This window comes from Eurosta solidaginis, chromosome X (assembly GCF_040869045.1).
Source record: "Eurosta solidaginis isolate ZX-2024a chromosome X, ASM4086904v1, whole genome shotgun sequence".
Classification (NCBI taxonomy): domain Eukaryota; kingdom Metazoa; phylum Arthropoda; class Insecta; order Diptera; family Tephritidae; genus Eurosta; species Eurosta solidaginis.
In genome coordinates, this window is record NC_090324.1 from 15521904 (window position 1) to 15537079 (window position 15176).

Here is a 15176-nt window from a genome sequence, read left to right on the forward strand (position 1 = left end):
ACAATGCAGAACAAAAAAAAAAAACGATGATCGAGTTAGAGCTATTAGCGATTTACTTTGCCATAAAACAATTTCGTCCATATTATTTACGGAACTAATTTTCTTGTTAAATCTGCTCATAGACCACTTGTTTACCTTTTTAGTATGAAGGATCAATCCTCCAAACTAGCGAGAATACGGCTCGAACTAGCCAAATATAACTTTACAATAGAATATATCTAAGGAAAGTCCAATGTTGATGCTGAAGCACTCTCACGTATCTCATTTGAGGAAATTAAACAATCTACAAAGCACGTTCTTCCAGTACAAACTATAGTGAAGGCGAAACAAAAAAACTACACAGACGTACAGTACAGCGATAATGACACAGACAGTCCAGACGACGTAAAGGTTTACGACAAATTTGCATACAAATTTTCTAATAAGGTACCGCGTATAACATCCACAACTTTTATGATGATAAAAGTCAAATTTCTAGAATGCATATCAGCGCACATATGCGACGCAAAAAGATCGAACTATTTAATATAGAGGTTGTTAACGAAATAACAAACTTAGGAGAGCTACTTTCGAAGTTAGAAGCAGTAGCTAACAATCACCATATTAGCAAAGTTGAATGGCCAAAAGATGATCTATTTTTCAAATATTGTACTATTTCAAATTTAAAACAATGCGGAAATAAAATTTTAAAAACGTTAGAAATACTATTTACTATTTACTATTTACAGACCAACTCACGTTAGAAATACTATTTACAGAAGAACTCAAAATCATGACAATTTATCACAATGACCACATTGCGGTGTTAAAAAGCCTTACGCAAAAATTCGTACTAAATACTTTTGGAAAAGCATGACTCGTGGCATTGCCAAATTTGATAAAAATTGTCAAAAAAGTTTGTTAAACAAAGTCAAACCAAAAATCAAAGAAAAGTTAGTATTTAACGAATACCTATGGGTCTTGAAAAAATAAAAAGGCGGTAAAGTTGTGAATATTTTAGCTCCACATTTTTTTATTGTTTGACGTGAATTGCGTACGATATGAACGCGTAAACAACGCTTAAATACTAACAAAATCTTACTGGACATCAACTAAATCTAAAAATAAGTGGACAAAAAGCACCGTGGGAATAACATCATAATCCTGGTTTGCTTTTCTGCTCCAGTGGAGTCAGCAGTCAACGCCTCAGCCGCTGCGCAGCGAAGGTTAATAAATATAAACAAGAAAGTGTTCCTGCAAGTTGCCTGCACTTAAATAGGCAAAACAAAAACCTGCCTGACTGCTTTGTTGTTGTACGGCATTCGCACTGTTGATTTTCTGTTTTGTTTGTTTTTTATTCGCTTTGCTTCTTCTGTCTGTGACGTGGTGCTTAATATTTGCGCCTGTTCAGCATAACAAGAGCATTGGAGAGTGAGAGAAGAAAGTGGGTGTCATACGGAAGGAAGAATAATTTTGGCAGTGAAGAGACAGTGCTGCCACCACGTTTTGTTTTAGTTATCTATTATTATAACTAGATTTGATTAATTTCTTGTATTCCGGCCTTTTAGTTAATATATTCAAAGTATGTTTGAGCTCTAGGCCAATATATACATATGTTTATTAAAATACAGCAAATGTGTTTAAACAATGTATATTTATTTGTCGAATGGTTTGTCTTGCCAATATTTCGACTTCAATCTGAAGTCATCTTCAGGACTGAAAAAAAAAAAAAACGAAAAACATTTATAGAGACATTGGTACATGCATACATAATTATACAATTGTCGCAAGTGCCAACTTACACTTATGACTGCACCTGGTCGACTAACTTTATATTTTAACAAACAAGGGTAAAAGAACATTAAAAAACATAAACAATAAAATACAGTAATCGTAAACAAATTTTTATACAAACAACAATACATTAATTCTCCAACCGTAAGCGACGCTCACATCAGCAGCAGGTGAACAATTGTGCAAACGAAGTCACACTCTTATTATAAGCCTTTTTTTGTTGTTGTTGATAAGTTCTCTATAGGCGTAGGCGCAATGGTCTGTGTCTGATTTGAAATTTATGCGTTTGTCACTTGGTGTATTTATTATGTGTAACATTTCAAGTATATAGCGTTTATTGCTGTTTCTCTCATGCTGCATTATTGTTACATTTTCCAAGTCGGGAGAGTGTCCAGTGGTTCTACAGTGCTGAGTTAAAGCTGTCTTATTGTCATTAGGGTTGTCACGATTTTTGATATTTGATTTATGTCCGGAAATCCTCGTCTTCAATTTCGATTTAGTTGTCCCCACATATACTTTGTCGCATACGTGGGACCCGTCGCCATCACAATTAAATTTATATATAACGTCCGATTTATCAAATTTCTCTATTCTGCTTTTCGTATTGCTAAAAATCCTCCGTTGCAACGTATTGTTGTATGTGAAAGCTAATTTAAATTTCTCTCTGTCATATATGTTTGAATATTTTATTCTATTAGACAGACCAGATACAAATGTGGTCGATTTTTACATTTTCTTTGTATCATTAGTTGGTTTATTTGTATTTAATTTTACGAAATAATCTCTTATATAGCTCTGTATTATATGTGTTGGAAACTCATTATTCTCTAATATATATATACTATATACTTGAAATGTTACACATAATAAATACACCAAGTGACAAACGCATAAATTTCAAATCAGACACATACCATTGCGCCTACGCCTATAGAGAACTTATCAACAACAACAAAAAAGGCTTATAATAAGAGTGTGACTTCGTTTGCACAATTGTTCACCTGCTGCTGATGTGAGAGTCGCTTACGTTTGGAGAATTAATGTATTGTTGTTTGTATAAAAAATTTGTTTACGATTACTGTATTTTATTGTTTATGTTTTTTAATGTTCTTTTACCCTTGTTTGTTAAAATATAATATATAAAGTTAGTCGAGCAGGTGCAGTCATAAGTGTAAGTTGGCACTTGCGACAATTGTATAATTATGTATGTATGTACCAATGTCTCTATAAATGTTTTTCGTTTTTTTTTTTTTTTTTTTTTTTTTTCAGTCCTGAAGATGACTTCAGAGTGAAGTCGAAATATTGGCAAGACAAACCATTCGACAAATAAATATACATTGTTTAAACACATTTGCTGTATTATAATAAACATATGTATATATTGGCCTAGAGCTCAAACATACATACTTTGAATATATTAACTAAAAGGCCGGAATACAAGAAATTAATTATGGATCGGAGAGCACACCGAAACAACAAAAACACTCATGAAATTTACAGAAATTTGAAACGAAAATATGGTATTGGGACGAAAAATTATACAAAGCGCTACCAACAAAGCACACAACAGCTTATCAAGTTAAAGCAATCAACTAAGTTTCTGGTGAGATGCAGGAAGAGCGGAATAACACCAAAGTTTATACTCAACGCCACGAAGAATATATCATACGTTCTCAACTGCAACACTAAGAACAACAGAATACCACGAAATATCATAAACGCAGCAACGGCATATCTAAGAACGGTGGAAAATAAACTCTTAAATCTTATTATACGGATCAAATATGCAATAAGAAAGCAAAAGGAAAGAGAGGTAAGCTCCATATTAAATATAATACACAAAGAATTTGATGCGGAAGATGCCATTGCATTCTTAAAGAGTGAGAAACTATTAACCAATAACTTGACAACAGCATTAGAGAAAACACACACAAACAAATTTGACAGACTTAAAAATATACAAAAACAGTCTTTTAACATTAAAAACGTACCGAAGTGGTTACACAATGCGACAAAGATGGAGATACCGACAGACATCCAGTGGCTCCTCTCCTTAGGTCCGAAATTCCCTTTACCTATAGCTAGCACTGAGTTCCCGCTGTTCAAATTGATAGCAGATGGAGAGGATTGCATTCAAACTATTCAAGATAAAGAGCAGCAAGAAATTGAGAGGAACAATCTAACCACACTAATACGGGATCACCTGAGAAAGCCTAAAAGTAGCGTGAGAGATAAATTTGTATTAGATACACTACACTCCACAAATAAGTTCCTAAAAGACAATAAAAATGTACTTTTCTGAATGCCGATAAAGGCAATATTACGGTTTTAATGTATAAGGATAAGTATGAAAAGAAGTTACAACAGATGGTTAACGACATTTCCACTTACAGAGTACTAAAACGAGACCCCACTAATAAGCTTCATGAAAAAAAATAATGAAATTGTAGAGAAACTATTTAAACATAAAATGATCGATACGAAAGGGAAATACCAATTAATAACCAAAACGGCCATCGCGCCAAGACTGTATGGCTTACCTAAAATCCATAAAGAAGGATTACCATTGAGACCCATTTGTTCGTCTGTCAATTCCCCATCATACAAGTTATGTAAATATGTTGTCAATGTCCTTGAAAATATAACTAAAACATCTAAATATAACGTAAAAGACACTATCGCCTTTAAGAACAAAATTAAAGATACCTACATCTTTGACGACGAGAGTCTCGTTTCCTTTTATGTTGTCTCATTATTTCCAAGTATCCCGGTAGATCATGCCTTGGAAATTATAGCTTCCAAGTGGGATGATATAAAGAACCATACAAATCTCACGAAGGAACTTTTTATGAATATGGTTCGGTTCTGCATAAGAGATAATAGATATTTTAGTTTCAACAATAAAATTTATTAGCAGCGGTCAGGAATGCCTATGGGGTCACCAGCATCTCCTGTAATAGCGGATATTGTGATGGAAGGCTTGTTACAGAAATTCGAAGAAGATTCACATCACAAGCCACGTTTATTAACGAAATATGTGGACGATTTGTTCGCCATCGTAAAAACGGATGCCGTGGAAGATATGCTTAATATTTTGAATGGATACAATAGGAGCATCAAGTTTACTGTTGAAGTCGAAACTGATGGACAGCTGTCATTTTTAGATACCTTAATAATAAGAAGGAATAACCAACTTTCATTTGATTGGTACAAGAAGCCCACTGCATCGGGTAGGCTAATCAATTATAACTCGAATCATGACAAGGCAACGATAGTCAACACAGCCAAGAATTTTGTCAGAAGAGTTCTCTCCATTAGTGATGAAGTCTACCACGAGGAGAATATAAAAGCAATAAAAAACATATTAGAGAATAATGAGTTTCCAACACATATAATACAGAGCTATATAAGAGATTATTTCGTAAAATTAAATACAAATAAACCAACTAATGATACAAAGAAAATGTATAAATCGACCACATTTGTATCTGGTCTGTCTAATAGAATAAAATATTCAAACATATATGACAGAGAGAAATTTAAATTAGCTTTCACATACAACAATACGTTGCAACGGAGGATTTTTAGCAATACGAAAAGCAGAATAGAGAAATTTGATAAATCGGACGTTATATATAAAATTAATTGTAATGGCGACGGGTCCCACGTATGCGACAAAGTATATGTGGGGACAACTAAATCGAAATTGAAGACGAGGATTTCCGGACATAAATCAAATATCAAAAATCGTGACAACCCTAATGACAATAAGACAGCTTTAACTCAGCACTGTAGAACCACTGGACACTCTCCCGACTTGGAAAATGTAACAATAATGCAGCATGAGAGAAACAGCAATAAACGCTATATACTTGAAATGTTACACATAATAAATACACCAAGTGACAAACGCATAAATTTCAAATCAGACACAGACCATTGCGCCTACGCCTATAGAGAACTTATCAACAACAACAAAAAAGGCTTATAATAAGAGTGTGACTTCGTTTGCACAATTGTTCACCTGCTGCTGATGTGAGCGTCGCTTACGGTTGGAGAATTAATGTATTGTTGTTTGTATAAAAATTTGTTTACGATTACTGTATTTTATTGTTTATGTTTTTTAATGTTCTTTTACCCTTGTTTGTTAAAATATAAAATATAAAGTTAGTCGACCAGGTGCAGTCATAAGTGTAAGTTGGCACTTGCGACAATTGTATAATTATGTATGTATGTACCAATGTCTCTATAAATGTTTTTTTTTTTTTTTTTTTTTTCAGTCCTGAAGATGACTTCAGATTGAAGTCGAAATATTGGCAAGACAAACCATTCGACAAATAAATATACATTGATTAAACACATTTGCTGTATTTTAATAAACATATGTATATATTGGCCTAGAGCTCAAACATACTTTGACTAGATTTGATATAAATTATTAGTAGTTATATATATAAAAGTAGTATAAGATAACGTACTAATATAATTAATGTATTTGTTTGTGATAACTTCGCAAACAATATACATCCATAATGCCACAGAATGTAAAGAGTGTACAGCGAAATTGCTGCAGGTAGATGAAATGATAGCATGCTCTGGTGGGTGTGGCTATCGTTTTTGCATCAAATGTAGTAACATAAGGCGAAACGAGGTAAAAGTAATCTCAGAAAGCATGAATTTAAAATGGTTCTGCAATCAATGAACTTTGTCAGATACAAATACAAAGTTCATTGTGATCAAACACCTAATAAACAAAAGTGAGCAAACAAAAATGAAAGTCTCTGATGTAAAACAAATAGTTCAACAAATATTTATCAATAAATGTTCTCAATTAAAAAGCAGCATCCTAACAGATTTCAACTCCCTTCTGGAGCACAATATAGAAGTAAACATAAATGAAATGGAAAAATGAAATTGTAAAGTATATAGCTAATGAATTCCAAAAGAGTAATGAAGTTATTAGTAACTTGAAGGCAGCTAGTGAGAACGTTAACACTAAGCTGATATTTTCTCAGGTCGTTAAATCAAATGAGAATAAAACCGTTATTAAACCGAAAAATCAAAAAATAAAGCGAAGGAAACTAAGGAAGCCTTGAAGGAAGTTGTTGAGCCCACAGATGGCCTTGTCAGAAATCTTAAAGGGATAAATAAAGGGGCTGTAGGATCACAAAGCGTTTTTTGTGACCGCTGAAATCTCCAAAAAGAAGAACGCTAATAACATCTACGCGACTATAAATTGATAGGGCCGAGTAAGCTGAACGACTTGGTGGTAAGCTAATAGACTAACTTTATTTTACACTTTCAGTTCCTTAAATATAATTCACATAATTCAATAAGTACCGATATTCTATTGTATATATTCAAACTTCTTAAAAGGTGGTTGTCTCTAATATATGCTTAACGCTATTTGTATAAATCATACATCTCAACATACATGTGTTATAGAACAGCAATTAGCAAAAAGTGGGATCGCAGCATTCTTATGCTTGCTTTCTTGTAGGCTTTGCCATGGTTTAATGTGATATTATCAAGTGTACAAACAACAAATATGAGTGACTAACTATAGCGGGAGTATGTATGTAAATTTGTATGCAATGCAATGGTACATTAGCAGCAAACGAAAATAGGTTACAAATCAAAGTAAGCAATGCAAGTAAAATGATTGGGTGAATGACTTGTGTTATTCTGGCCTTGAATAGCTTAGGCATATAATTAAATAGTAGTGAGGTATGTATAAAACATATGTTCAATAAATGCAGCGGTTGCCAATCTATGACCCAACATCCCGGCCCCGTTGAAAGACATTTCAAACCGGCAGAGGTGCCAACTTATGAATCGGCCGCCGAAGGTCTCCCTTTGATGTACGAATATCGACCACCCGAACTTTGGAATCTTTTCCTGGAATACAGTTTATAATTCTGCCAATTTGCCATTTTTGTGATGGTAAATTGTCTTCTTGGATAATAACCATTGTATTTTCATTGATATTTTGGCGTTCCTCAAACCACTTTGACCGAGCTTGAAGCTCATTGATGTATTCGTGTGACCACCGATTCCAAAACGCCTGTTTGATTGCAGTAATTTGATTCCACCTTTGTAAGTTGTTGATGTTGTCTGACAACTGACGCTCTGGAAGGGCCTTTATCCAACTACCAATGAGAAAATGCCCCGGAGGTAGCGTTTCATAATCATTGGGATCGCATGACAATGGTGCGATAGGACGAGAATTTAATACTGCCTCTATTTCAACCAGAACTGTCGTTAGCTCCTCAAATGTCAGTCTTGCGTTTAATATGCTGCGATTAAGGTGACACTTGGCCGATTTAACAGCGGCCTCCCATATACCGCCAAAATGTGGTGCCCTGGGGGGAATAAAATTAAAGTTTACAAATTCATTAGCACAATATCTTACTATTGCATCTCGATTTTCGGTTTTGAATAAAAACGCCTTTAATTCATTGAGTTTGTTGCAAGCACCAACGAAATTTGTTGCGTTATCGCAAAAGATGTCGGAAGGAAGCCCTCTTCTGCCAATCATGCGTTTTAGTGCCGCCAAGAATCCGTCGGTAGATAAGTCCGATACAAGTTCGATGTGAACCGCCTTCGTTGCCAGGCAAACGAAGATGGCAATATATGCTTTGTAAGGTGTTTTACCACGAATTCGCAAATAAACATTAGATGGTCCACAAAAGTCGATACCGCAGCGTGCAAAAGGGCGAGATGGATTTAACCGTTCAACCGGTAACTGTCCCATTATCTGGTTCATTAGCTTTGGCTTATAGCGTACACAATGTATGCATGACCTGACGATGCGCCTTGCTACGTCGCGAGCGTTGATTACACAAAACTGGAGTCTTATGAGTGATACTAGTGCCTTGGGTCCTGCGTGGTAGTGCTTCAGATGAAGATGACGGTCGTAGTGCATAACGAAGTCGCATTTGTTTGGTAATAAAATTGGGTGCTTTCTTTCCTCTGGGATATCTGCATATTCTAGTCTGCCACCAACCTTCAGTATTTGAAACCCTTCCACGTATTCAAGAAACGGGCTCAAGTAACGCTATGGGCCATTCGTCGTAAGATCCTTATGCAAAAGATTAATGTCATTAGCAAAATGTTTTTGTTGTATGTTCCAACTTATGCAAAGCAACGCGCGATGCAATTCTTGCGATGAAAGTGTATGACCATCATCAGGTTTGATACGGTGTCGTAATTTGTTAATAAAGCGAAACATCCAGGCTACTAATCGAAGTGCGCTAGTGTAACTACTACGCTGATTGATGATTTCTAAAATGTAATTGGTACTAATAGTTGCATTGAATGCTGATTTTCGTTTCTCGTTCTCTACAATTTCCATGTCAATGTCGCCGCACCTGCCACTTGTCCACTTGGCCACTTGTCTGGTTTTTCATACAAAAACGTTGGTCCATTGTACCATATTGATTTGGCAAGTTCTTCCACGGTCGCTCCTCTAGACACCAAATCGGCTGGGTTGCAATGTGTCGGGACATGTTTCCAATGAGCGCCTGTAGTTAAATCTTGAATTTCCGAAACCCGGTTTCCTACAAAGGTCGAAAGTGTTGCCGAATGCATCTTTAGCCAATGTAATACAATTTGGGAATCTGTCCAAAGAAATAAGGTAAAAGAGTTATTTATGATTGGTTTAATTTTTTCTATAAGACGAGCAAGAAGAAGAGCGCCACAAAGTTCTAATTTAGGTAAAGTTTGTTTTTCGATGGGTGCAATTCTGGACCTTGCGGTGAGCAAGTTGACGATGGTAGTTCCACACTTTTTGGTACCACGGGCATATATTGCACAACCATATGCACGAATCGATACATTACAGAATCCATGTAACTCAAGGGACACCATGTCGTCCGATAAACAATACCTATTCACCTTAATTGATGAAAGTGAAGATAAACAGTCTAAGAAGTTTTTCCAAGCGCTTGCAATGTTCTGTGGCACCAATTCATCCCAATCCAACTTCAGCAACTATAATTCTTGCAGTAAAATTTTGGACGTAATAACCACAGGAGCCAAAAGACCAAGTATGTCGAACAGCGACGATGCTACAGAGAGGATTGATCGTTTTGTAAATTTGCGTGGGATCCGAGTTTTTCATCGAAAGAAAAAATAAAACAGTCAAGATTTTGATTTCATTTTAGGCCCGGTGTGCTTGTAATAGATGCGTCTATGTTCAGATCCTTTGCAGAGTTGTCTTCTCTGAATTTATAATGATTGGAATGTCACTTCGATAATTCAAATTTTCCTAATTCTAACAACTGAGTTACCTCCTGTTTGATTCGAGAGAGTTCGACCAGAGTATCAGCACCACACAATAAATCATCTACGTAAAACGATTCCTTCACGATTTTCGCTCCAATTGGAAATTTTTCTGAATGCTGCTCAGCTAGATATATTAAACTCCGTATAGCCAAATATGGAGCGGACGCCATTCCATACGTTACGGTATTAAGTTGATATGTGTTAATATCTTCAGTCGGCGAATTCCTCCATAGGACGTACTGGAACTTTCGATCGTCTTCGTGCATCAGCACTTGTTTATACATCTTAACAACTTCAGCTGTGAGTGCAAACCTAAAGAGACGGAAACGAAAAAGGAGAGTAAACAGTTCATGTTGAATTGTAGGGCCAACCATTTGAATATCGTTTAATGATTTTTGGGTTGTTGTTTGACAAGAGGCATCAAATACGACTCGAAGCTTCGTTGTTGTACCTGTTGGCTTTAACACACAGTGACGTGGGATGTAATAATGTGGTTCGCTTAGGTTCGGATATTCTACAATGCTCATGTGTCCCAAACGCTCGTACTCGTTCATAAATTCCATATATTGTTTCCTCAGTTGTGAGGATCTCTCTAATCAACGCTCTTGTGCATGAAATCGTCTCAATGCCGTTGTGTGAGAATCGCCCAAACAACCTGGATTATCTTTGAAAGGTAATTTCACAATATTCTACCATCGGGTTTCCTTGACACTGTTTTGCTGTACAACTGGTCGCAACTGTGCTGTTCACGAGTCCAAGCCTCTGGTTTACTCGTAACTTCTTCCAACTTCCACAACATTTCCAATTTGGTGTGTAAACAATCGAAAACTGCAAATAAACAAGATGATTTGGTTAAGTTATTATTACCCATTTGGTAACGTCCCGAAACCACCCAGCCTAAGAGCGTTTTTTGCAAAAGAGGTAAGTTAGGTCCAAGTTGTATTTGACCAACAGAAAGCAGGCTAAAGAATGTTTCTGTACCCAATAGCATGTTTATTTTCTTTGGTACATAAAACTCATCATCAGCAAGTACAACGTTGTTTGGTATATTCCATGCTGAAATGTCGATTTCAGGATCTGGCTGATAAGCGATGTTCGATGTGATGCAAAACGTTAATGGAAGCTCTAAACCAGTGACTTGCGACCTTATGTTCGTTGTGGTTTTGTATTTGATGTTTGTTGATGACGCACCGATGCTTTGAATTTCTATGTTCTGCTTGTTTCTTGGTAGTAACAACCTTTGCGCAAACTCATCAGTTATAAAATTGACTTCCGAACAAGAATCCAGTAGTGCGGTGCCCAACATATAACTACCTGATACGTCACGAACAAGAATTTTAGCGGTAGCGAGGATTACATTTTCCGACGATGAATTGTTCATATGTGTATGTACAGCTGCTTCTTGTGAAGTGGATGTTTGAGCTGCTGCTTGTTGGCTAGACGTGGACACCCGATGAAGTAAACTATGGTGTTGCCGTACACAAACCTTGCATCTGTGTGTTGATGGACAATGGGCTATTTGATGTCCCTTCGAAAGGCAATTGAGACACAATCCCATTTTCTTTGTATTGTCGTAGCGTTGGGTGACATTCAAAGATTTAAAACGTTGACAATTTGGAACCCTGTGGCCAGTGCTGGAACAAAATTGGCAAGATATACTGGAGCAAGAAAACGTGTACCCCTTTGATTGATTCCTTGACTTTGTTGTTGATTTGCTGCTACTTTGTGCGAATGGACTACTAGTGTGCTTGTTACTCAGAGACTCCAAATATTGACAGTGTCGTTCCAAGACCTGTGTACACTCCTCCCATGATGGCAACGTTTTAAAGTCCAGCGATTCCTACCATTTTTTGTTGGTCTGTTCATCGGATTTCTGCAAAACCATATAAATTAGCATAGCTTGGGATATTTGCCTGTCATTACCTAGCGACGTCAGCGAACCATAAATAGCAGACGCCTTATCAACTACAATTCTAAGCTGAATACCGTTTGGTTTTGTAACCGCAGGCAAATCAAATAATGACGATATACCTTCCAAAAATATAAGGGTCTGGTTGTCATACCGTACCTTAAGTTGCTCTAAAGCCTTTGGGTAGTTTTCATTTGTCACCTGTAACACATCAACAGTTTCTAAAGCTTTGCCTTGGAGACAATTTCGCAAATGATTGAATTTTTCAATATTTGTTAAATTGAACTCTCGATCTATAATTTGTTTGAAAGAGGTAATAAAGTTTTGATAGTTCGAATACTTGCCGTCAAAGGATGGAAGCTTGAGCCGTGGAAGTTTGGACGTCGATTGTACTACGCAAGTTGTGTCCGAAAGTGAAACGTTGTTATCTTCTGACAATTGCGTTTGAATGGCTAGTTTGGTTGATATGTACAATTCTTCCAGGTCAGCGCGTCCTCCATCCTCAGCATCCAATCTTTCGATGTCAGTTTGAATTGAGAGGATCTGCTTAAAATAAAACTCGAGGATACCCAGGCGACATTTGTATTCTGCAGTTGAAAGGGGCTTTCCACCTAGTCGTAGACTAGAGTCAATGATATTTTTTATGCGCGAAATGTTTTTCTTGGTGCTAGCGCGTTGCTGTTTTAACTCTTCTAAAGACATCGTAAAGCAGAACAAAATCAATGCAAAGAGAGTGTTTTCTTACGTTGTTAACAGCAATGGCAAACCTTGTATAGATATTGCAGTGTCTCAGCCGTTTACAAATGAATATATTAACAGAGGCAAATTGGGCGACGATGACGTAGCAAGGGCAAGTGGATGATATACAGCGATATGCGTTTGATGAGCGCACGACGAGCGAGCTATGATGAATTCAAAATTTTATATACTTACGGCAACCAATGTTGAAGACACTTCAACCAAAGTATTAGCAGCTGCAAGTTTTGGCGACAACGATGTACCGACGGCAAAGCAGGTGATATGCAGTGATGTGCGCTTGATGAACGCACGATGAGCGAGCTAAGCTGGCACTTTCAATTATGCTGATGTCCAGCGATATAATTGTTGCAACTATAATGCTATGATGTTACCTAATGATGGAGTCTAATGCTGACCACCAATTCCAAAATCCAAGCGCAATTCGGTACCAAAAACTTACTCGTGTCCCACGTTGGGCGCCAAAAAATGTAGTATCACAAAGCGTTTTTTGTGACCGCTGAAATCTCCAAAAAGCAAGATCGCTAATAACAGCAGCGACTATAAATTGATAGGGCCGAGTAAACTGAACGACGTGGTGGTCAGCTAATAGACTAACTTTATTTTACACTTTCAGTTCCTTAAATATAATTCACATAATTCAATAAGTACCGATATTCTATTGTATATATTCAAACTTCTTAAAAGGTGGTTGTCTCTAATATATGCTTAACGCTATTTGTATAATTCATACATCTCAACATACATGTGTTATAGAACAGCAATTAGCAAAAAGTGGGATCGCAGCATTCTTATGCTTGCTTTCTTGTAGACTTTGCCCTTGTTTAATGTGATATTATCAAGTGTACAAACAACAAATATGAGTGACTAACTATAGCGGGAGTATGTATGTAAATTTGTATGCAATGCAATGGTACATTAGCAGCAAACGAAAATAGGTTACAAATCAAAGTAAGCAATGCAAGTAAAATGATTGGGTGAATGACTTGTGTTATTCTGGCCTTGAATAGCTTAGGCATATAATTAAATAGTAGTGAGGTATGTATAAAACATATGTTCAATAAATGAAGCGGTTGCCAATCTATGACCCAACAGGGGCTATAATCGTCGAAGGAAGGAAGCTTGTGAGCAAGTGCGTCAGAAAGTACAAGACACTATAAGAAAAAATTACGAAGCGGAGAAAACAAAAATAAAAGTGAAATAAAAAAATAGTTAAGATAGTTGGCATAACTGAAAAATTAGCAATGAACGGTTAATAGAGTATTTAACGAAGCAAAACGATTCATGTGCAGGAAAAGAGTTGATAGTTAGAAAGTTGTATGAAAATACGAATCGTAGGGAGGAAAGATACATTGCATTAGTAGAAACTGATGCAATAACATTTGAGAATATATTGCAGCAAAGGGACTGTATACAGAGTGGGATACCTGTGTCGCTTACGAACACGTAAGTGTTTTGAGATGCTTTAAGTGCGCGGGATATAAGCACAAAGCGAGCGATTGTACTAATTAAGTGGCTTGTAGCAAATGTGCTGGATTCCCCGACAGCAAAGAATGTATATCAAATACGATTAAATGTATTAACTGTTGTGAACTGCTGAAAAAGAAAGTGATTGAAGTAGATGTCACTTATCACGCTTTCAATAAAGACTGCCCAGCGTACAAAAAACAAGCACAGTTAAAACATAAAGTGCGCGTTTTGCAACGAGCATTAAATGAGCTGAACTGCATATATTTAAATATAAATAGTATTGTTTCTAATAAAGGTGAGCTAGAAAGCCTTACCGAACTTCGGAAACCTCATCTGATTCTTTGTTCAGAAACCTAGAGTTAGAGATATCAACATATAAATCTTTACGGTGTAATTCACATAACAGATATACAGGGGGTGTTTTATTATATGTACATGACTCAATAGACTATAAAATAGTTTACAATAATACTATTAACAAAAATATTTGGTGTATAATAATAAAAATCAAAAACATCTTTCCCCAGTATCAAATAAGATTGATTTATCATTCGACTAGTACGAGTGATGCTAACTTTATTTCATATCTAAACGAAATTCTAAACAACAACTGTCTTACACATGACGAAGTCGTCTTCATTGGGGATTACAACATAAATCTTAACAGAAGCACGGCATATAGCAAGCAGTTAGTTGACCTATTTAGGTCTTTTGCTATGGAACAAAAAAATTGATTTTTACACCCGAAAGGCCGATAATACCGAAACAATGATTGATCTGCTCTTTACGAACCGTGAATGCATTTCATGTGAAAAATTGGAAGAGCATCAGATTTCTGATCACGAAACCATACAGTTCAAAATCAAGTAAGCAATGCAATGATTGTCTCTAATATAGAATTCAAATGAGAGCTAAAAGAACCATAACCATAACTTCTTGGGAATATTATGCATGTGATAGCCTTGTCAACCAATTACGATAG

General features: G+C 36.2%; 1 protein-coding gene across 12 annotated transcripts in view; it reads right to left on the minus strand.

The window, feature by feature from the left end:
* Positions 1-15176, minus strand: part of LOC137235493 (uncharacterized) — a 523646-nt gene that overhangs the window by 97024 nt on the left and 411446 nt on the right. The window lies entirely within an intron of this gene.